The sequence below is a fragment of the Macaca thibetana genome, chromosome 20, assembly GCF_024542745.1.
Source record: "Macaca thibetana thibetana isolate TM-01 chromosome 20, ASM2454274v1, whole genome shotgun sequence".
Lineage (NCBI taxonomy): Eukaryota > Metazoa > Chordata > Mammalia > Primates > Cercopithecidae > Macaca > Macaca thibetana.
Window position 1 is genome coordinate 36,534,366 of NC_065597.1, and position 23,926 is coordinate 36,558,291.

Genomic DNA, 23,926 nt, shown 5'->3' on the forward strand with positions numbered 1-23,926 from the left:
AATAGGATAAATAAAAAAGGACAAATACTATATGATTCCACTCACGTGGGGTATGTAGAGCAGTCAAATTCATACACAGGAAGTAGAGTGATGGTTGCCCCAAGATGGGAAAGGAAGAAATAGTGAGTGGTATTGTTAATGGGTATAGACTTCCAGGTTGGGAAGATACAGTTGTGTAGATGGATATGGTGGTGGCTATACAATAATGTGAATACTTAATGTCACTGACCTGTACACTTAAAAATAGTCAACACATTTTTTGTCATGTATATTTTATCATAATTTAAAAATCCACAAGAACAATGCAAATATTTTCATCTCACATTTTAAAACCCACATTATTCCATAAGGAGGTCCATAGACCTCCCCTGGAGGGTCTATAGCACAAACCTGGCTAAGGCCTCCTGGTTTTAAGGGATTGCTTTTCCTGATGCCTGGTACATCTTTCCAGGTATGTTTTGTCTGGGGAAATCTTTCTGTCTCTTCAGGGGTCAGTTCAAATGCCACTATTCCTTGGCTCCTGTTCTGTTCCCAGGGCTAATGTGGGGACATAGTCTTCATATTCCTCTAAGCCTATCTCTAATATCCCAGTTGGATCTTACTGCCTGCCAAGAGCCTAAGGCCTTGAGGTCTTTCCCTCTATTTAATTAAAGGGTTATTTGGCAGGTATAAGAAAAGAGTTTAGGCAACATTAGTACCTGACTGAGACTTTCTCATTGATGCAATAGGGAAATTTGCTGTATGAGTCAGTATTACTCAATGCCTTGTCTGGATATTGATGCAAATCTCGTGGTCACTTTTTCACATTTTGTGCTACGTTACATAATCTTATGAAATCTACAGAACCCGGAGGTTAGTGCTATCAGGGACAGTATTTTGCAGATGAAGAACTGAGACTCAGAAAGCATAAGTCGACTTGTCTGACCCCAGAGGTACTTTGCATCAAACATCTTCCAGAGTGGTAGGATTTCTTGGGAGTAGCACAAGCTGCATTTGATGAAGATCATTCATTGGAGAATCTGATCCTTATTGGAGAATCTGTCTTTGAACCTGACAAAGGAACACGAGGTACTAAATAAGTAAAGACTTTGGATCCTCGGAGTTGGAAGGGCCCAAACTACCTAGTTTGTCCCACCTGTTTTAGATGCGGAAACTCTTGAGTTGACACCAGCATAGTAATAACCACCACTGTGCTGACCTCTTGATGTGGATTATCTCAATGACTCTGAAAGTTTCATCGCTGTGGGCTCCTTTTATAATTTTGGTCATAATTGAATGTTATTGATACTATGATCTACTTAATGCTGTTTTCCCCTTTAAATGGATCTGCTTTTAAAACTTAAATCCATTTACTCACACAGAAAATTTTATACTACTTCTGTGAATAGAAAACCACTAACCATAAATATTATTCCAATAAAAAAGAAAATATGTATTAAGTTCTACCTAGGTACTGTTGCCTGCAGGGGGACTCTGAGCCTGAAGTCTTCACTCCCTTTGTTAAAACATAGAGAACAAAACACCAAAAATAATCAGTACTTGTTAGGTGTTAAAGACACAATAGCATCAACTGGAGACTCTCTTGATGTAATTAGAAGAATTCAAAGAGAGCTAAGAAGGACCTAATACACTTACTGTTTGAGTCAGTGCTATTTAATGCCTTGTCTGTGCATTATTTCAAATCATTTTCAGTACCACTCGTGGTCTCTGCACCTCTGGAAACACCCCATTATCTCAGCTCATCCTCACAATAATCCTATGAGGTAAGTACTAGTACTAGGACTAGTTAGTACTGCCCTATTTGTTGGATGCACAGCCAGTCAGGCACGCCTGCTCTCTCTGTCTCCAGAGTGCCTGACCACAGTGATACTCTGTTTCGTGGCTGAAGCTACCCATAAAAAGAGCCTTTAGCAGCATCTTATGGGTTCCCATAAATCTCGCAGGTCCAGATGTCCATCCAGGAACAAACTCCACTGCATGGAGCCCCATGGTGAGACAGACTGCAGGCTTGCAGCCCCACACCCATACACCGGCAATGTGCCCCCAGGAACACGGGACCAACTCCAACTTTGGGAATGAAGATAATGTTCAGGCAGGAAAGGAGGAGTGGATAGGAGAGGAAGGAAGTGAAAGCAAGTGGTGGAGAGGACAAAGGGAGCCTCAGGTTCCTCATTTAGAAAATGGGCAACAAGACCTGCTTCACAGGATGGTTGATTGTTGGGAGGATTTGAACACATAGCAGGTGCTTCACCCTCCCTCTCCCCTCCGTCCTCTCTCCTCCGACTCATCTCTGTCCCCCTCCCCCACTCCCTTCCCTTCCACTCCCCTCCTCTTCTCTCCTCTCCTCACCTCCCTTCTCTTCTCCTCCCCTCCCTTCCTTTCTTCTCCTCTCTCATCCCCTCTTCTCCCCTTCCTCACCCCTGTCAAGCAAACACACAGACACACATATGTATTCATGTAGTTTCAAAAGTGAAAATAGGGAATTTGTAGCCAAGGTCTGCTCTGACATGACAATAAATAGGATGAAGGAGGCAAGAGAGCCCGGAGAGACAGAGTCCCCTTGAGCTTCAGGGAAGGCTTCCCAGGAGCTGGAGAAAGGGGTCCCTCAAGAGCTGTCATCTGACATTGACCGGGAGGTCCCTCACGGTCAAACAGGCCTAATAGTAATTCCACCATTGGAAACTCACACCTTTGAGGTAAGCATTGCTCTCTCTTCTGCAGTTTCTGTAAAGAAATGCAAGAGCTGGCACACAAAGCAGAAAAGCACACTTCAAGCACTTTCTTTCAACAGGGGCCTTGGGAAAAGGGGGTGCCACGAGAAATAGAAGGAAGAGGCGAAAGGACAGGACTCAGCTGGGGTAGACGCTTCTCCCTCACTTGTGGGCCCCAGGGTTCTGAGGCTTCACATGAGCCTAAGAGCGGGAGAGGAGGTGGCCCAAGCCTGCAGAAGGACATGATTCCTGTGGCGTGTGGCTGTACATCAGTTTCCTCCACATCAGCCTCTTATCTCCTGTGGGCGGAAAGGCGAGGCTGATGGGAAGGCCAGATTACACCCCAGACTGGGCCTGCTTCTCATCGCTGGCAAACCACTTCCTTGGACTCCCTTGAGCTCGGCACATCTGGCAACCCGGTGGACTTTCTCTTGAGGACCGGGGAAAACACAAACCCAGACTTGTGTGAGTGTATATGATCCGTAAATACTCCCAAGGTGCTGATGGAAGTTCCAAGTTGTTATGTGTCCCCAGACAAGCTTGTTCCCTCCCTGGGCCTCAGTTTCCTGAACTGCAAAATTGTGGCAGGGAGATAAGACTAACTGATGTCTAAGAACTCTTCCTGTCTTGAAATTAAAACAACAATAATAGGGGCATTGTTTTCACCCCCAAGGGTGATAACCAGGGAATGCACAGAGAAATGTTTGTGGATATTCTTGCATACTGAAACCCAGTTTCTGCAGAGTGAAATACCTACATATTCAGAAAAATTCAACTAAATGGCAGATTATCCATTATCAGCCTAAGAGACAGAGTCATGCAGACTTAAGGGCCATATTTATTTGCTCAGACTTAATGAGCTTAACTGAATCTATACATCAGTGTTCAGGCACTGGTGGCCCTGTTTCTTTTACACTGTACCATGTTTTTAAGAAATCAGAAATTGAGCAAGCAGGCCAGGTGCAGTGGCTCATGCCTGTAATTCTAGTGCTTTAGGAGGCCAAGGTAGGTAAATCACTTGAGGTCAGGAGTTTGAGACCATCCCGGTCAACATGATGAAACCCCATCTCTAATAAAAACACAAAAATTAGCCGGGCATGGTGGTGGATGTCTGTAATCCCAGCTACTCGGGAGGCTGAGGCAGTAGAACCTCTTGAACCTGGGAGGCAGAGGTTGCAGTGAGCTGAGGTCGTGCCACTGCACTCCAGCCTGGGGGGGGGGGGGAAATGAGCAAACATTCTAATAACAGAAGACTTCCTGTGAAAGTTTCAGTATTTGATATTTCTAGAAAAGCCTGCAGATCTGATGACAGTCAGCTGGAGCCGAGGAGAGGGTGTGCCTGTTTGTCATGGGCACAGTCTGCTCCTCCCAGTCCCACTAGATGACATTATTCTCTCTCATCACCTGCCTGGCCCAGGTCTTTGAGTTTGAGACTATGCATGAACACAAAATGGTTGCTCAAAGCAGAAAAGAAGATGCCCCCATTGGAAATGTTGCCCTCCCAGGTGAATGATGCAGAAACACCCCTGTGCCTGCTCTGCCCTAGAACAGTCAACCTTCCTGCTCCTGTTGGCCGTGAACAAGGCCTGACACACGGCTGCCTGAGCCTTTTGGAGAACTGGCTGCCCTGCTCCTCAGAAAGGAGTGTCAGCCAGTCAGGGCTGGGGTCCATATGCTTCCCAGAAATGTCCCAGTCTCCCATTTGATTGGGCTTTCCTGCTGGATCTCTGCAGCACCCACTGCCAACTGGTGACTTTTCCTTTTCTTCTGCCACAGGCCTTTTTCCAAGGTGTGAAATCGTTTTATCTTTCTTTCTGCGGGTGGGTCTCCACGCTTGGTGAAAGGGTTCTGCTGGCTTGGGGTGAAGGCTTTTGCAAAAGTGATTTTTTTCAAAAAGCTTTTCCCTCTCTGACTTTCAAGACCCCACCTACCTGTCTCATTTTCCTTCTCCTCTCCTATCTCTGGCCTGCTGTGCATCAGCATGGGGGAGGCGGGGGACGGCAGGGGATAACAGAAAGAGAAGGTTTCTAGAGGAGGGAATACTTGGCATGGCTGTGGTTCTCTGGCTAAAAATGACAGGAAACTCATGCGAAGATGAGAAAAGAGTCTGTAGCAGGCCACAGAGCTAGGAAGGTGCCAGGCATGTTAAGGAGGTATGCGGTGAGTAGGAATAGAGTGTGCCCCTGAGTGTAGGTTTCAGGGGAGTGTTGGCGAAAGGATGTTGATGGTGAGGAAGGGTAGGCAGGGCGCAGAGTCCAAATGCCAGGCTACATTGCTGGCTTTGATTTGAGGTCAGTGGGAGCCATTGGAAGTTTAAGCCAGAGAGCAAGGTAGTCTCTGAGTTTTGGAAAGAGCAATGGATTGACTGGAGGAGAGACAAGAGACAGGAGGAGCAGAGAGAAAACAACAGCAAGAGTCCATGCAGGAGACAAAAGCCTGAATTGGCAGAGGCATGGTTTGAGGGGCCAGCAAGTTGGCACCATGAGAGGGACACTTCCCTGGGTCACACATGCAGGGAGAGGAAAAGGGACAGCGCCAAAATGTGTAACCTGGGTTCCTGGATGATGGTGACTCCAGTAAGACAGAGGAAGGGAAAACAGCTCTGGGAAAAGTCCAAAGACCAATGAATCTGGTTTTACACTTAGATAAGTACAGGTTGAGTATCCCTTAACTAAAATGCTTGAGACCACAAGTGCTTTGAATTTCAGTCTTTTTTGGATTTTGGAATATTTGCATTAGGCTTACCAGTTGAGCATCCTAAATCCGAAAATTTGAAATCTGAAATACTCCAATGAGCATTTCCATTGAGCATCAGGTCAGTGTTCAAAAACTTCTGATTTTGGATGTTTGGATTTGGGATGCTCACCCTGTAATTAATATGTGAGACAAAGATGGTTTGGGGGGTTGTAGGATCAGTTTGCTCACTCTTCAATTTATGGGAGTATATGCATGTTTTCAAACTCATAAAAGATTCATGTTGTATTGGTCTACAAAGCACTTTGGAATCAAGGAAAAGTCATTTTGTTTCTTCCTTTGCTGCCTTGGAGAGTCACATTCAGTCTTCAAGCCCTGGTTGAAATGTCATCTCTTCCAGGCAGAACTACCGGCCTTCCCTGTGTGCTTCCTGTTCTTATTTCACAGCTGTTCTTACGCTGTGGACCTAGAGTTCACAATCCAGCATCTCCCTCACTCAATGATAAGCATATTGATTTAATCTTTAAATCCCCCATCTGGCACAGTGTTTAATATATAGAAGTTGTTGCTAAAAGTTGAAGAATGAATAAATATTTTTCATATCCTTCTTACAGCTTTAGATTCATGGCAAGAGAAACCCAAGAGCTTGTCCTAGATCACACAATGATCTTAGAGCAGATTCCTAGGACTTCTTCTCCAGCGTGGCCATTTCCAGAAGACTTCACGCTCAGGTTTTCCAAAACATGTATTTACCCCATGCAGTTATTTATAAATTAGAGCCCCCATGGAAATTTGAAGATTTCACAACTAAATCTAAATTTCTTTTTTTTTTTCTTTGAGACGGAGTCTTGCTCTGTTGCCCAGGCTGGAGTGCAGTGGTGCCATCTCGACTCACTGCAAGCTCTGCCTCCCGGGTTCACACCATTCTCCTGCCTCATCCTCCCGAGTGGCTGGAACTACAGGTGCCCACCACCACACCCGGCTAATTTTTTTGTATTTTTAGTAGAGATGGGGTTTCACCATGTTAGCCAGGATGGTCTTGATCTCCTGACCTCGTGATCAGCCGCCTCAGCCTCCCAGAGTGTTGGGATTACTGTGAGCCACCATGCCTGGCCCAAGTAAATCTAAATTTCTTGTTTCTTTTGATGAGTCAGGAGATCTGAAGACATTGGACAGGCTCCCCTTCCCAATTCGCTACACTCCCCAGCAAGCCCCAGGACTTCCCCAATACCAGGGGATGTCTTGTTATGTAATACCATGCTTGCACTGTTGCTTTTTTCTTATATAGAGGACCAGTTGTATGACTGTGACTTTAACAGACATGGAAGTAAAATGAACCTAGAATGAAACTCACGTTTGGAGAAGAATGAGAAGGAACACATTTTTTGGTGGAAGTGACAATTATTTCTATGTGCTATCTTTATGGTGCGGAAGACTGCTTACTTCACTCATTTTGACATGCACTCTTTTTGCTGTGACTCCTGTGCCAAGTCCCCAGGCATGGAGACTCATCCCACAGAGAAGCAGTAGGGCACAGTGGTTAGGAGCGTGGCCTTTCTGGGTTTTCTTGGGCTAAGTTAGCTTGGGTAAAGTTAGCTAAGTTTTGTTGGACTGGGGTTAAGCTCCTTAACCTCTCTTTCCTTCAGTGTCCTCATCTTCAAAGGGGGTGATGATGATAATGATACCTATCTTGTAGGTGATTGTGAAGATGGAATGAAACAAGAAGTGTGAAGAGTGAATGAGGCTGGACGCAGTGGCTCACACCTGTAATCCCAGTACTTGGGGAGGCTGAGGCAGGTGGATCACTTGAGGTCAGGAGTTCGAGACCAGCCTGGCTGACACGGTGAAACCCCATCTCTATTAAAAATACAAAAATTAGCCAGGCATGGTGGTGTGCACCTGTAATCCCAGCTATTGGAAAGCTGAGACATGAGAATCACTTGAACCTGGGAGGCAGAGGTTGCAGTGAGCCAAGATCGGGCCACTAGTCTCTAGCCTGGGAGACATAATGAGACTTCATAATGAGACTTCATTTAAAAAAAAAAAAGTGAAAGATAGCACCTGACACCTAGTGAAGGGGTGGAGGACAGGAGTGTTTTTGTCATTGTGGTGAATGACAACATACCGACTCACTCACTAGTTAATTTATTTGGTAAATGATGATCGACTTAGTGACTAAGAAGGTTGATGCCTTTGAGAGGTGCCAAATCAAACACTTTGAAGGTTTCTTGGTCCATATCAGTGGTTCTCAATCCTGGAAGTGGATGGGAATAATCTATGTTGCTCTCGCCAGATACTAGTCTGGGGACCCACCAAAGAGCAATTACACAGGATTTGTGGCCCCCAGAATGAGGACAACTATGCCAGGTTATGGTCAGGATGGGAAACTCTCCTCAAGTCATGTCGAGGTCATCCACAGTCCTGAGAGCAGGTGCCTCCTTACATTACACATCCTCAGTGCCTCATTTACCTGCCCTGGTCCCTGTCCTGCCTCAAATCACTAAAACAGAAACTCCACGAGGACAGAGACTTTTTTCCCTCTTTTTCTTTCACTACTATCCCAGTGCCTGGAACAGCAGTGCACATATAATATGCTCTTGATAAATACTTATTGAAAGAATGAATAAATGGTTACATGAATAGGCCCATCTTCCAGAGGTTCAGATTGCAGTCACCTCTTTGCTAGAGACTGCTGGATTTGCTCTACACAAACCAGAAGAGTGGAGTCTTAGACTTTGGATGCTCAGTATTTCCAGAAGGGACCTTCAAGGTCAGCTGGGACAATTTCTTTTTCTTTTTTTTTTTTCCAAACCATGTCTCATCATCACGATATTTTCCATCCCTGCATCCCAGTTGAGCTGTTGTTTCCTTAATGGTGGCTTTACATCAATTCGTGCTTACTTAGAAACATCTGTCTGACAAAGAAACCTTAAAAAGATCAGTTCTGCCAAGGAAAAACTACTATCACTTTCCGTAAATAGAAAGGCAACTGTGAAATTAAGTACAAAGGAAAGAAGTCAAGTTATGAAATGGAGTTGGATGCTGATGCCTGCTGAGGATGTGAGCCTGGGCGTTCCCCTCTTATTATTATGAAGAGAGGGTTGAAAACATCGCAGAGGTGTTAAAGAGATATTATTATTGGATTGAGACTTTCTCTTAGAGGGAGTCAGAGGCTAGAAAGAGTTCAAAAGTGATACCTTTCTCTCTCTGAGTTAGTACTGTTTAATACCATGTCTTTGCATGGCACCCAAACCCATTCATGTGCTGCCCAACCAGCAGTGGTATTCATCCCACTGGAGAAATCCATAGTTAGTCCCAGTTCCTTATTTTGTAAGACTTAGGTCCACAGAGGCCCAAGTTCATATTCATTTATTCATTCATCCATTTGTTTGACATCTACTGAATACCTCCTATATACCTAGCACTGTGAACCAGACAGGCCAGGTCCCAGCTATCATGGAGCTACCATATCGAGGTCAGAGGAGGGGCCATACTTTTGGTCCCTGACTCTGAGTGCAGTGCTCCTTCTCTGCCCCTTTTCAGAAGGTGTTTTCATAATCTCCATCCACACCCTACCCTCATGGGTGACTTGGGCACTTAGTGTTGCATTAACATCATTTCCTTTTAATAAAGCAGTTACATTTTCACCCCATCCTGGGCTCCATGTTCTTGCAGCACACACATCAAGCATGCTGCTAATTTCAGCGTCTGGCTTCCAGATCCAGACGTCAAAACAACTACCTTTTCATCTCAGGTTTGTAAGACAGAAAACCTTCAATATTGGGAACAGATAACCTCGAAGGTGGGTTCATATCTCTCAGCATGATTGCTGTAACTTAACTCTGCTGCACCCGATCAAGGCTTTCTCTCTGCCTCGTAGGTATTTTAATACAAATGTTCCTTTCATTTGGTTGATTGAAGGTCTCCAACCTGCAATAAATGAAACATCTGATCCCCTTGAATCCAAATAACTTTTTCTTTGATTTTCTTTTACTTCTATTTCTTCGTCCTTTGTTCTACAGCCCGAGTCAAATTTCCCTTTAGAAATTGAAAGAATGTGTGTGGGTTTTTCCTGCTTTTTTTTTCCAAGCTGTAATGCAACTGCTGGTTCATGGACGAGAATATTAAGATCCAATTCAATGGCAGACTGTCTCCAGCAATGGCTTTTTTTTTTTTTTTTTTTTTTTGCCGTCATCCCCCCACCCACTTGTGGGCAATGGTTGTACAAATTAGCCTCTGTGTACTAGTCACTGAAGCTAGCTTCCCAATTAACCCTAGGCTTGAGAGAAAATAAGACTAAAGATTCTTCCCCTCCATGCACAAAGACCTACATGCTGGCACCTGGCTATGGAGTTGGGCATTTAATTGCCTTTGTAATGACTCAGGCCATCTGCATGGTATTGGGTCCCCAGTTTCAGGTCTTGTTGGGCCAGAGGGGTCTTGTTAGTCTCTGGAATGACCAGGTCATGTGTATTCATCACTTCGAAAGGCAAGCAGGGTCTATGAGAAGCTGGTGAAGCTCTTTGTGTGTTCGCCTCTCTGACTGTGCCCTGTGTCCACACTTAGCCAGGACATCTATCCACGTAGTGGTCTTGGCTTTGTGTCTGGGGTGGCTTGAGCTGTGGGTAACAGTGCTGATTATTAGTAAGATTTTCTCCCTCCTTGAAGCGGTAGAAAGGTTCATCCCTTTGGGGTGATTAGGTGAGTATCAGAAAGCAACCACAGGAACATTTTGTTGTACTTTGCTAAGGTCTAAATGTTTGTCTCCTCCCACCAAAAATTAGTGGTTGAAACCTCATCCCCAGTGTGATGATATGAGGAAGTGAGGCCTTTGGGAGGTGACCAGGTCTTGAAGGCAGCGCCTTTATGGATGGGATTATTACCCTTAAAAAAGAGACTCAGGAAGCTTGTTCGCCCCTTCTGCCATGTTGAGTACTCAGCAAGAAGATGCCATCTATGAGGAATGAACCCTTACCAGACACCCAATCTGCCAGTACCTTGATCTTGGACTTCTCAGCCTCCAGAACTGTGAAGAATCAGTTTCTGCTATTTATGAGTTACCCAGTCTATGGCATTTTGCTATGGCAGCCTAAATAGACTGAGACATACTCCTTAACCTTTGACCCACTTCTGTTTAGGCCCGGCCAGCCTTCCTGAGCCTGTGCGCAGTCTTCCTGGCTCAAGGAACTCTCTCTATCGAGGTGCGATCTCCTAACTCCTGGCACTCATTTACCTACCCATGGTTGGTAGTCAGCCTCCAAGATGCCCGCAGTCATCCCTGCCTCCTGGGATTCATATCCTCCTCCACATCGTACTAGGATTGGGCTCTGTGACCAAAAATAAAACAGCAGATGAGAGGCTGTGTCTCTTCTGAGAATGGGTTAGAAAAGACTGTGGCTTCCATTTTGGACGACTTTCTCTCTCTCACTCCCTCTCTCTTTCTCTCTCTCTCTCTCTCTCTCTCCTCTTTTCCTTCTTCTCTTCCTTGGATCTCTTGCTCTGCGGAAAGCAGACTACTTTATTGTGAGCCACCCAGTGAAGAGGCCCACAAGACAATGAACTGAAGCCTCCAGCAACAACCCTGTGAAGTCAGTTTGGAAGTGGATTTTCTAGTCCCAATTGAGCTTATGATGACTTCAGCTCCAGCAGACAGCTGGACTGCAGCCTTGTTAGAGAGCCTGCGCCACCCAGCTCTGCTGCTTCTAGACTCCTCACCTGAGAAACTGCATGAGATAGCATGTTTGCTATTTCAGGCTGCCAAATTTAGGGGTAAGCTGTTATGTAGAAATAAATACCAACACACCACGTGAGCTTGTCTCTCAAGGGACTCTCTGAGGCTCCTGATGTTCCTGGTTGGCTTCCTCAATCTGTGTGCTTGTTGTCCCTTAATATGTATTTTCAGTTCTTCCTTCATAAGAAGCACCTTTAGCTTTTAAGTGGATCCTTGGCTGCCTGGAATAAACACTACATTGCCCCAGGTTCTCTGGCAGCTAAATGTGATCATGTGTCTTGACCATATTCTGGTCAATGGGCATATGTGGAAGTGGTGTGTGCAACTTCTGGGGAGCACCCTTACTGGGGGATGCACCTTTCTTCCCATTTTCCTCCTTCCTGCAGGCTGGAACTGCCCATAAAGGCTGGCACCCCAGCAGCCACCTTGAGAAATGCAGCAATGATGCTGAGTGGCAAGGCAGAAGGCACAGGATCCCCACACGTGAGGACTGCTGCTCCAAACCTGGATCATGGCCCGAAGATCCCATCGGGGAGAAGTAAAGCTCTGTTTTGCTGAAGTCACTGCTATTTTGGGGGTCCCATCTCTTCCAGTTGATTCTAACCTGAAATTGAACCTTAATTCAATCTGGCTGATCCATGAACAACCATCATGCCTCGTGCTCTGTGTCAGATAGGTTTCTTAAGGGAGAATGTCACTGACTGACAGTGATGTGTCAACACCAAAGAGGAAAAAATATCAGAGAAAGGTTTAGGGAGAGAACAATAGAGAGAGAAAGAGAGACAGAGACCGAGGGGGGGAGAGAGAGAGAGAGAGAGAGAAAGAGTAAGCAGACTTGGTTTAATTTCCTCTTTGCCCTTATTACTTTCTGATATTTTCTGACCTTAATACCTTTGAAACTTAGCACTTCCCCCAGAAGCCTCCACTGTCAACAAAGCCCCAAGATTTCCCTAGAAGTTTCCCCTCCCCATTGACCCCATCACTCCCCACGGGCTTCTGCTTACCAGGATGCCCAACTATTCCCCCACAAACATCCCCATGCCCAGTGGGTCCTAACACCCACTAGGGGCATTGCCTTTCCCCCTCTGTTCTTCCCTCCTCCAGAGGCTCCCCATTCTCTGGATCTAATGTTGTCCCAGAATTTTATCCCTCCCTGTCCTGCCCAGGGGACCTCAAATTCTCCTAGTAGCTTCCAATGACCCAGCTGTGCCCAGATGCTTCTCCCTGCCAGCTAAGGCTGTTGCAGTCTCCCAGAGGCCTCCCTCATCTTAGTAGGGTCTATTACTCTTGTTCCCTAAGGCCTAGCAGTCCCTCCACCCAGTAGGCCCTGAAACTGCAATGCAGTCATCTCAGGCTGAAGACCTGCTCTGTACCAAGGCCTGAGAGGGAGGTGGAGAGAAGCCAGGTAGGGGCCAGACATATTAGCAGTTTTCCTAGAACAGTTGCTGAAATAGAGCAGACAGGGGCTATGGGAGTTGGTCAATAAATATTCATTGAGCATCTACTTTGTGCTGTGAATGATTTCAGGCATGAAGGACATAGCAGACCATAAAACAGAGCAGAGGGAGCCTTCTTTAGAAGTGGTCCTGGTATTTCTGTCAATTGACATATATTCACAAATTCACGCATCCACTCAATACATATTTATTGAGCGCCTTCTGTATACGAGGCAGTGGTCTTGTTGCTGAAAATACAAAACTGAACAAAACAGAAAAACTCCTGCCCTTGGGAGCTTATATTCTAGTAGGGAAATGAAATAAATAAACAACAAACAGTGATGCCTTCAGTCTTATGTTCCCAGAAGAAGTGCTGAGACAAGGGTTGAAGTGCAGGTAATTCATTAAGAAAGAGCTCCCAGGAGACATCCGTAAGGGCATAGGGAAACAGGGCAAGAGATGGGGAAGAAGCCCAGCAAAGGTGCAGTTTAACACAAGGTTCCAATCTCTGCTTGATCCTGTTGGGAGCTCTGGGGTATAAATTACATCTCAGGGTCTGTCTTTGAAGCAGGGGTGTCGGGCTTTTATACTCCCACATCCATTGGCTACAGGCTGGAGGGGCGAGTGGGAGTAAATTTTGGGTACTTTTCCTCCTCTCTGCATGCCAGGGGACAAAGCAGCTGCAGAGGTTCATGGGCCAGCGCAAGAAGGAAGTTCCAGGTGTGAACCTTTTAGAAACAAAATGCGTAGGGCCAGGTGTGGTGGCTCACACTGTAATCCCAGCACTTTGGGAGGCCGAGGGGGATGGATTACCTGAGGTCAGCAGTTCAAGACCAGCCTGGCCAACATAGTAAAACTCCATCTCTGCTAAAAATACAAAAATTAGCCAGTTGTGGTGGTGCATGTCTATAATTCCAGCTACTTGGGAGGCTGAGGCAGGAGAATAACTTGAACATGGAAGGCAGAGGTTGCAGTGAGCTGAGATCATGCCACTGCACTCCAGCCTGGGCAACAAGAGAGAAACTCTGTGTCAAAAAAACAAACAAAAAACAAACAGAAGAAGAAGAAGGAGAAGGAGAAAGAGGAGGAGGAGGAGGAGGAGGAGAAGGAGAAGGAGAAGGAGAAGGAGAAGGAGAAGGAGAAGGAGAAGGAGAAGGAGAAGTAGAGGCCGGGCTCAGTGGCTCACGCCTGTAATCTCAGCACTGTGGGAGGCCGAGGCGGGTGGATCACAAGGTCAGGAGATCGAGACCACGGTGAAACTCCGTCTCTATTAAAAAATACAAAAAATTAGCCAGGCGCGGTGTCGGGTGCCTGTAGTCCCAGCTACTCAGGAGGCTGAGGCAGGAGAATGGCGTAAACCCGGGAGGCGGAGCTTGCAGTGAGCCGAGATCGCGCCACTGCACTCCAGCCTGGGCAACAGAGTGAGACTCCATCTCAAAAAAAAAAAAAAAAAAAAAAAAAAAAAAAAAGAAGTAGAAAGAGGAGAAGGAGAAGGAGAAGAGGGAGAGGAAGAGGAAGAGGAAGAAAAATGTGCATAGAGGCTGGCGGTGAGCACCTGAATCAGTAAAAAGGACCTGAGGGATAACTATAAAGTGTAAGAAGCATTGTAGATTTCACCACTCCTGACACCTCCCTCCATGCACAGGGGCATCCTGAGGATCTCCATGTCTCTATGCCCCTTACCTTACTCTGCCCCAAAGGAGGTGACTTGGCTGATTGATAAGGATTCTAGGAGGAATAAACTGGATACAAGCAGCTCAGTCCTGTCCTCATTCCTTGTCTTATTTCGATCTCTTTAAAGACCTAGGGTAGAGAAGGAAGGGCGGTGATTGGGGGCTTTCTTAGGAAACCAGCACTCTGAAAGATAATGATGTGGGCAAGAGAGCGGGAGTGGCCGGTGGTCTTCCCCTTGGGGGAAGTGAGAAAGCTGCAGTGAGAAAGTGGCCATGGGGATGTTGGGGGAGGCTCAGGCCAGGTGGGAGAGCAGCTCCTGCACAGGCCTCAGGGTGGGAGTGTGCTTGGCACTTTTGAAGATTAGCCAGTGCAGGTGGAGCAACATGACAGGAGATGACATCAGAGAATGAAGCACGAGCTGAGTAGGCAGGACCTGCAGGCCAAGCCCAGGACTGTGGGTTGGTGCCAACCAAGAGGGGAGCAATGGCGGCTTTCGAACAGGCAATAACACGATCATGGATAAAAGGATCCTTCTGACTTCTGAGTACAGAAGGACGATAGGGGAAAACGGAGGAAGGCAGGGAGACCAGTTAGGGGGCTCCAGCAAGAGTACGGGTGAGAACTGACGGTCACTTACACCAGATTCTTCTGCAATTAGTGGTGAAAAGTCGTCAGATATGGAATCTATTTTGCAAGCAGAGCCCACAGATTTTACCAGTGGAGTGACTGTGTGGTTCGGGAGGGGATGGTGACAATCAGGGATTCTACCGCAGCCACTGTCATGCCACATCCATAGGTCCTGTCTTTACCATGTTAGAGGCCCCACTTCTAATGGCCAGCCTATACATTTTGTTGCCTGAGGGATTCCTCTGACCACTGGAGCCCACTCTGTCCATGTGTCCAAAGCAGGCCAGAGGATCCCTCAGGGGTAGCCTCAATTGATGAATGATGGGAGCTTGTGTATATGCAGCCCAGTTCCGTCACCCCACAGAGTAGGGACATAACTCTGAGGCTTGTGCTCTGCCCTGGCTCCTAAAGTTCTCAGCAGGATGAAGCACTAGTAGTTCATATTGATAACTCGCTTGACAACACACCCTTCATGGGGTGCACTTCTTTTCCATCTCACTTTTCCACTTCCTCTCACTACTTCCTGAGAGCACCTTCCAAACAGACTACTCACACTCAAAGCCTTGCCCAGGATCTGCTTTGGGGGAACTCAACCTCAAAGAGCTACTGCTAGAGCTTTTGGCTGGATCAGCTAGAAGAGGGGCAGTGCCATTTATTGGAATAAGGAAGAAGCGTCAAGACTGCAGACTGGCCATGTTGGATCGGAAATGTCTATTGACCATTCAACTAAGCTGCTGAGTGGGCATGTGGAAATACAGGTCTGGAGAGTTGAGAGTAATGGTCAGGCAGGGGGAGTAAACCTGAACACAGAGGGTGCTCATATTTTCCTATATCTACAGCAGAGCCCTGCACATTCTGACTTTCTGTCACTACTGGCAAAGAAGACAACACCGACAAGTATAAGTCCAGGCAGGCACCAAGTCCAAGTTACTCTGATATTTTCAAGGAACAGCCAGGCTCAACAGGACCCTGCTTACCCGAATGCACACACTGCTGGTGAGGGAGCCAGTTGGTTATTTTAAGGTGGACACCAGTCGGTATTATCTGGAAGAGCTCAGACTTTAAAATCAGTCAGCCCTGGGCTGGATGTTTGGCTCTATCACTTCATAGCACATTGTCCTCAGACAAGTCCACTATCTTCTCTGAGTCTTAGTTCCTCCATCTGTAAAATAATGCTGATAGAGTTATTGGGATGGTAAGATTTTAAAAAATCATGTCATACAGGATTCAACTAAAAGAAAGACTTAATGCATCTTACTTCATTCCCCTCTCATGAAGGAAAAAAAGCTATTTTTTTCTATTTCTTGTCTGCATATATTTCTTCAATGGTTCTTAAATAATTTTTGATGGCTAATATAGTGAGTGAAGACAGAAAGACATTGCAAAGACACCAAAGACACAAGAGCTTTGATCTTTAGTTGTTACCTTCGAATGTTCCAGAACTACTGCTACAACAGAATAAGCCCAAGGTGATTTAGACAAAAATCTCAGAATGCTACATATTAGCCCCCTTGTTTACTGCAATAAAAAGTTTAGATGGGGGCCAGACGTGGTGGCGCACGCCTGTAATCTCAACACTTTGGGAAGCCGAGGCAGGTCGATCACTTGAGTTCAGGAGTTTGAGACCAGCCTGGGCAACATGGCGAAACCCCATCTCTAAACAAAAACAAAAACAAGAACAAAATTTAGCCGGGCCTGGTGGTGAGCACCTGTAGTCCCAGCTACTTGGGAGGCTGAAGTGGGCAGACAACTTGAGCCTGGGAGGTCAAGGCTGCAGTGAGTCGTGATCATGCCACTGCACTCCAGCCTGGGCAACAGAGTGAGACCCTGTCACCAAACAAACAAACAAAAAAAAAATGGGAGATTTGAGAGAGCGATGTATATAGAGAGAGACTGATCAAGTAGTTCTTCCCTTAGGACCTAAATGCCACTATAACTTCTTGCATGCCCATTACTGGCCTGTTAACACAGCATGGGCACATGCCACACATTGAACCACAAATACCTCAGTTGGGAAGGGGATATTTCCAGACCACTTGCTCCTGCTGGTGAAAACGATTTTTGAGCTGGAATCTCCACTCCACAGTGGCAGCATCCTGGTTCTGGCTTTCAGAAATCCCAGCTCGGATGTGGAGAGGAGGACTTTACATCTGTGAAAAGCCTTGGTGTCCCCTTCCTGAATAGGTCTAGCTTTAGCCACGGGGAGTCCTGACTCAGGCTCAGAGTCCCCCGTTGCTACACCCTTTAGAAGTTCAGCCCAGGGCTGCGTTGGGGGTGTTTGTAAGCTCTTTAACACGTCCTGTAGTTAGTTTTAAAGGATCTCCTTGTCCTGAAAGCTCTCTAAACAACAATCATCTCTTTCTCTTCCTTCTTCGTTTCTTTTCTTCGTTTTTCATCTCTGGATTTGTTTCAACCATGATTGGAAACCTGCTGTTGTGAGTTTGCATGGAGGAGGTGAAGCCTTCTCATGTCCTCCTGCTTGTTACTTGCAGGAAGGCAAACATCAAAAGGCGCTGCGCCGGCTCCCCACGTGGCCCAGATCTTCCTGTATAATGTGGAGAGGAAATTGGTGCCTTTGTGCTTCCCTTGCTCAGATCATATCAATTCAGTTTTCTCCTTCACTTAATTTGTAGTTCGAGTCGTCCTCGCAGGCACAGCAGTGGTGGGTGCGGAGAAGGTCAGGAGTGGGAGAGGAAGCAAGCTGGATGCTGGGGCTCATAGAGATGCCGAAGGATTTTGGAAATGACGGGAGGAAAGGGCCAACCTAGTGGAGAGTAAACCCCAGGTCAAGGGATTGGAGAGGTGCTGTGGCATTAACCCCAGATGCCCCTGACTTTCCCGGGACTCAGCTACTTTCCTTTTCAAATCCATAAAATGAGGAGCTTGGGATAAATAAGCATTAGAAATCTTTCCAACCCTGTGAGTCTGTGATTGTACTCCCAGTTCTGTCTCTTAAAATATAGCCTTGGCCACATCACTTAATCTCTGGGCCTCTATGGTGGAGGATGTAAGGTGACTTAATGAGTAACATCCATGAAGGTGTTTAGCTGCTCCTGACAGTATGAGAGAAGCCCAAAAAATGGCATTTAAATATACATCTCTTTTTCTGTACCTCTTGTGTACATATAGGGGGTGCCCAGGAATTTCTTAATTTGATATATTTATTATAGTAAGCATTTTAGGCTTTGTGGGCCATGTGTAGTCCATGTTGCATATTGTTTTCAAACCACTTAAAAATGTAAAAACCTTTCATAGCTTGAAGGCTATACAAAAACATGTAGTGAGCTGGAGTTGGTCTGCAAGCCTTAGTTTGCCCATTCCTGCTCTAGAGACAAAGTGGGTGTGTTCAAAGGCTAGCTTAGCCACTTACTAACTGTGTGACATTGGACAAGTCACTTAACCTCCCTGATGATAATTTTCTTTATCTGTTAAATGGAGATTGTAACTTCTTTTCTCATAGTGATGCTATAAGGATTATACATGTATATGACAGCAGAATATTTGGCATTTAGTTAACATTTAATAGTGGTTATTTTTGTTGTCATTAATTTGTAGCTGGGAATTTGGGAGCTGCATAAATGAGGACTTGGTTGGAATAGAAGGTTGTTTTTTTGGCCACAAGGTCAAGAGGGAAGGGATCTCTAAGAACAAGGCCCAGGTCATTTCTAGGCTTAAGATTCATTTATTAATTCATCTGTTCACAGACAAATATTGAAGGTTTACTATGCCAGGAACTGTAATAAGGATTGAGGATGCAGCAGAGTATAAAACAGGCAAAATTCTTGCATTTAAGGAGCTCATATTCTCGTGGTGGTGAAGGGAGATAGATGATACACGTATAAATAAGGTAATATGCCCAAGGTGATAAGGACTATCAGGAAAAATAAATCAGGTAGGGGTTTCAAAATTGATGGATTAGGCCGGGCGCAGTGGCTCAAGCCTGTAATCCCAGCACTTTGGGAGGCCGAGGCGGGTGGATCACGAGGTCAGGAGATCGAGACTATCCTGGCTAACATGGTGAAACCCCGTCTCTACTAAAAATACAAAAAACTAGCCGGGCGTGGTTGCGGGCGCCTGTAGTCTCAGCTACTGGGAGGCTGAGGCGGGAGAATGGCGTGAACCCAGGAGGCGGAGTTTGCAGTGAGCCGAGATCACGCCACTGCACTCCAGCCTGGGAGACACAGCGAGACTCCGCCTCAAAAAAAAAAAAAAAAAAAAAAAAAAAAAGAAAAAAAATTGATGGATTTATGTAGGCAGGTCAGAGGAGACCTCACTGGGAAGAGTGATATGAACAGAGACCTGAAGGAGGGGAGAGAGTCAGTCATGTGGACGGATATTTGGAGGAAGAGAATTCCTGGCACCAGAAGCAGCAAGCACAAGGGTCCTGAGGCTGGAACACATCTGGCCTGCTGCAGAACAGCAAGAACACCAGTGAAGCCAGAGTCAAGTGTGCTAGAAAGAGAAGCCGATCAGACACCAGATAAATGGGGACTTGGGGAAGGGGTGTATACCATGTCAGGCCTTTCAGGTCATTGCAAAGTCTTCCTATACAAGAACGCTGGGAAGGTGGCCAGATTCTTCACTCATTTCCATTGCAGCCATTTGTTCTTTTATTCAACTTATATTCATCACAGCAGCCACTCTGTGCCAGACAGCATTCTCATCCCTGTGCCATAGACATGCACAGAGATGAGAATCACCTCTGCTCCCAAAGAGCTCAAAATCAAGTAGGGTTAGTTAGGATTAATCAAATAAACACATAAAAATAAGACCACTCCTTGGAAGGATGATAGGGAGGATGATAGGGAGTACTGACATGGTCTGGCAGTCTGAGAAGTTGTCCCAAGGAAGGGACGGTGGAGTGCAGGTATGGGTGTCGGGCAGGTGGGAGCTCAGCCCCTTCAAGGAGCTCTACAAAGACCAGTGTGGTGTGAAGGTGGAGAGCGAGGGCGAGCCTGGAGGGAGCGTGAGGGCTGGAGTGGTGGGCAATGAATGGCTGGATCTCACAATGAATGGCTGGATCTTACAATGAATGCCTTGTGGGCTGGGCCAAGACCCTCTTTTCCTTCTCCTAAGAGCAATAAAATCTCAGAAGTGAATAGAGAATGGCATAATCACATTGTCCTTTTGAAGAAATCACTCTGTCTGCCCTCATGAAGGGGGAATCAGAGTGAATTTGAGGTTACCAGTGAAGAAGTTACTACAATTACCAAGTTGAAGAATTATAGTTACTTTGATAAGAGTTGAAACAGGGAGGCTGAAGATAGGTAGACAGATCCTAGAAATATTTTGCAGGTAGGATTGAGAGAACTTGGTAGCAGATTAACTATGGGGAGTAATGAAGAAGGAGCACAAAAAAAGCCTTGGAGGTTTGGGATTTGTGTCCCCAGAAGAAGGGCGACCAGGATGTTGGCAGGAGGATTGAAGCCTTGACAGTTCCCATTGCTGTGATCTGCCAGAACAGGGCTCCTGGAAGGTAAGGACCATGGCTAGTTCCCTGTCCTGCACCTCGCCCTGCAACTGGTTTACACAGCAGGTGCTAGATCCCTGCAGAGGTAAGGGTTCCTTTAAGCCAGTCCTCCTCCAGACAGTCAGGAGAGAACCTGGAAAACAAGTGGAATTGGTCGAAGTAGCGTGAGATAAAAATTCTATTTGGAAATGGTGAGCATGAGGCTTAAATGTCTATGGGGTTTCTACAACGAGCTTTGCAAAAGTGGCTCATGATTTTACTAATCAATTTCTCAAGGTGACTTTTGACTGCCACTGCCCTGGCCTGGTTCAACTCCTCCTTTCCCTGTGCCCTTCCCTTCCTCTCTCCTCCAGGATTCTCCCTCCATTCCCTTTTAGAGGTCGCCTTGAAAAGGACCCTCAGTGCTCCTTTCTACTTCAAGGCCAGTGCACATGCTGCCCCCTTGGCTGTGAAACCTCTCCTCTACAGCACACTACACCTCCATAGCTCTTCTCTCAGTTAACTCCTTTTTGTCTTTGCCTGCCAGTTGTCACCTGCTCAAGTAGCTTCCCTGATCCCTTTATTTGTGTCATTCATTCTCAGAGCATCCTGACTTTTCTAGTGTGGCAATTTTCACAGCAGTCGTTAATTACTTATTCTTATTATTTTATCTGCCTCTCAGTAGTTTATGATCTCTGGTGCCTAGGACCATGCTGGCATATAGATGTGTGCAATGAATGTTGCTTATGAATGGTTAGGGAATGAATGAATGGGCCTGGGTTGTGCAGTCTTGGGGTTGATGCAGCCACCAAACAACTTAAATCATCCAATGGTGTTTTAGAAAGAACAGTTTTGCGCGGCCGGGTGCGGTGGCTCACGCCTGTAATCCCAGCACTTTGGGAGGCCAAGACGGGCGGATCACAAGGTCAGGAGATCGAGACCATCCTGGCTAACACAGTGAAACCCCGTCTCTACTAAAAATACAAAAAAAATTAGCCTGGCGCAGTGGCAGGCGCCTGTAGTCCCAGCTACTCAGGAGGCTGAGGCAGGAGAATGGCATGAACCTGGAGGGCGGAGATTGCAGTGAGCCGAGATCGCGCCACTGCACTCCAGCCTGGGCGACAGAGCGAGACTCCGTCTCAAAAAAAAAAAAAAAAAAAAAAAAAAAGAAAGAACAGTTTTGCTCTACATCTCCTAAGCATATCTACATTTTATGAGACAAAATCAACCTTAGGCTAAAGGAATGCACCTCTTGTAATGGAGAAAATATTTTAAAGATATTAAATGCTTGTGGTTTTCATTCAATGCCTCTATAAACCATGTTCCCTACAGTCATTCCACCACTATTGCTCCAATGAAGGGTGAATGCCACCTTGAGAAGGAATATGATATGGGGTAGGAGAAGCCCAAGCCAGATGTGAAGAGGAGGTGGGAAGCCACTTCCTGGCCTGGCAGCTCGGGAGAAGAAAATGAAGGGCACAGATTTGTAGGGGAAGCAGGCAACCTGCCACAGGTGTTCTGACTGCCCTGCTAGGGAACACATGCCAAGACTGCAGTCTCCACGTGAGCAAGAGCATCACCTGGAATGTCCAGGTGGGGTAAATCTTGGGAGCAAAGGGGAGCAACCACTCTCCAGCAGGCTCCAGGGAGCACTTAGAGTGCACAGTGTGGATGAGAGGTCTCCTCTCTCAGTGTCATAAACACAGGACTGCAAAGGACAATTTTAACTGGGAGGAGATACTTCCAACTGAAGAAACGGAGTCATCTTTAATGAACAAGCCTAAAATATCCACTTCTGAACCCATCACCCAACACACATTCCTGCTGGCAAGAGGCATGTGTAGATGGTAAGATCACTTACAGAAAATAAAGCAGCTATGTTTCCTTTGGGCATCTAAGTAGTAGCATGACTGAAATTGCAAGTTTTCCCCCGACACCCTCTAATGGTGAAAGTGGACTACTTACATGACTACTTACATGACACCTCAGGACATTTGCCTATTGTCCCTATCCCAGCCACCAGATAGTACCCAGCATGCCTTCTCTCCCTTCTCCTCCTCATCTTCCTCTTTTGTAGTAAACTTGCCCAGCACTGAATGACTACAAAAGTTCAATAACAAACATAAAATGGGGGTGATGGGGCTGAGTTGGACAGCCTGCTATCTTCCAGCCCAGCTTCCCAGCTCTAGACTCTTTTATCTGAGATACTGGTCCATAGGAAACACCAGCAACCAAGGGTGTATGTGTGTGTGTGTGTGTGTGCATTCACATGCATATGTGTGTGTGTTGGAGTGGGAAGCTGTCTGCCTTCATCTATGCTTCTTTTTTCCACAGTGGGTTGTCTCAGCCTCACCTGTTCACACATAGACACTGGGGCCTCTGCACCTTTCAACCAGTTCCCCACAAAGGGTCTGTACTCTTGGGCTCTTTAAATAAGCATGCTAACACCATTGTTCTCTTGTGGCCAAGAGAACAAATCCTACTAGCTAAGTGAACACCCTATCGTTCCGTCCTGGATCATCCTCCAGCTCACCAATTACTTTCTACTCCTTCTAGGAGTTAAATAATCCTGTCATGACTTGACCCTTTTGAAAATGTCTGATGCTTGTATCATAAAACAATGGCAAGGCACTTTAATGGAATCTTTTTTTAAGTGCATACTGACATCTGATACAGAATAATAATGCTTAGCACTTGCAGAGAACTTTTCATCTTCAAAGCATTTTGCTACCATTAGAGGCGCCACATTTGCTGAAGATAGAGTCACTTTCCTTTGTGTCACACTGAATTGCATCAGACTGAATTTGGATGGGACAAGGAGCAAGGGGCTTGCTTGGAGTGCTGAGTTGTGCTTGAAAATAATCTAAAAATAAGCACTGAATAGCTCTCAGAATAATTGTCATTTTCATTCTAATTCCCCCCGACTACGTTCATTTTATTTCTTGTTTGGACAGGATCAGCTAGCTTACACTGCAGAAACAAACACTCCCACAGTCTCAGGAACTAACGATGTCAGAAGTTGATTTCTGACTCATGCTACATGTCCAGTGGGCCAACTGGGACTCTGTTCCAGGTCTCCCCTGCACAGGGGATCCAGGCTGAATAAGTAGCCACCATTTGGAACAATGACAAATGGTGTAAGAGAGAGAAGTGAATCATTCACTCACTGATTCTTAAAGCTTCTGCCTGGAATTCTCATATGTCACTTCTGCTCACACTTCATTGGCTGAAGCAAGTCACATGGCCACACCTACCTGCAGCCTGGAACCCATCACAGCCTTCCTAAATATCTCTAGACCACCACTACTTTTCTCTCCCTCCATTTCCACCACCAGCAGCTTCTCTCCTTGACTAGATTTCTGCAGAAGCTCTCGTCTGATTTCCCTAAACTCGCTCTTGTTTCTTTCTCCCATCTGCCCTCCATCCTCCAAGATGAGTGAATTTTTCAGTTTGCAAATCTTATTTCATTGCAAAATGAAACTGACTCACCTCAAGTCAACCCCTTTCATTGACTTTCTGTTACTCTTAAAACTCACACCCGGCCGGGTGCGGTGGTTCATGCCTGTAATCCCAGCACTTTGGGAGGCCGAGGAGGGTGGATCAC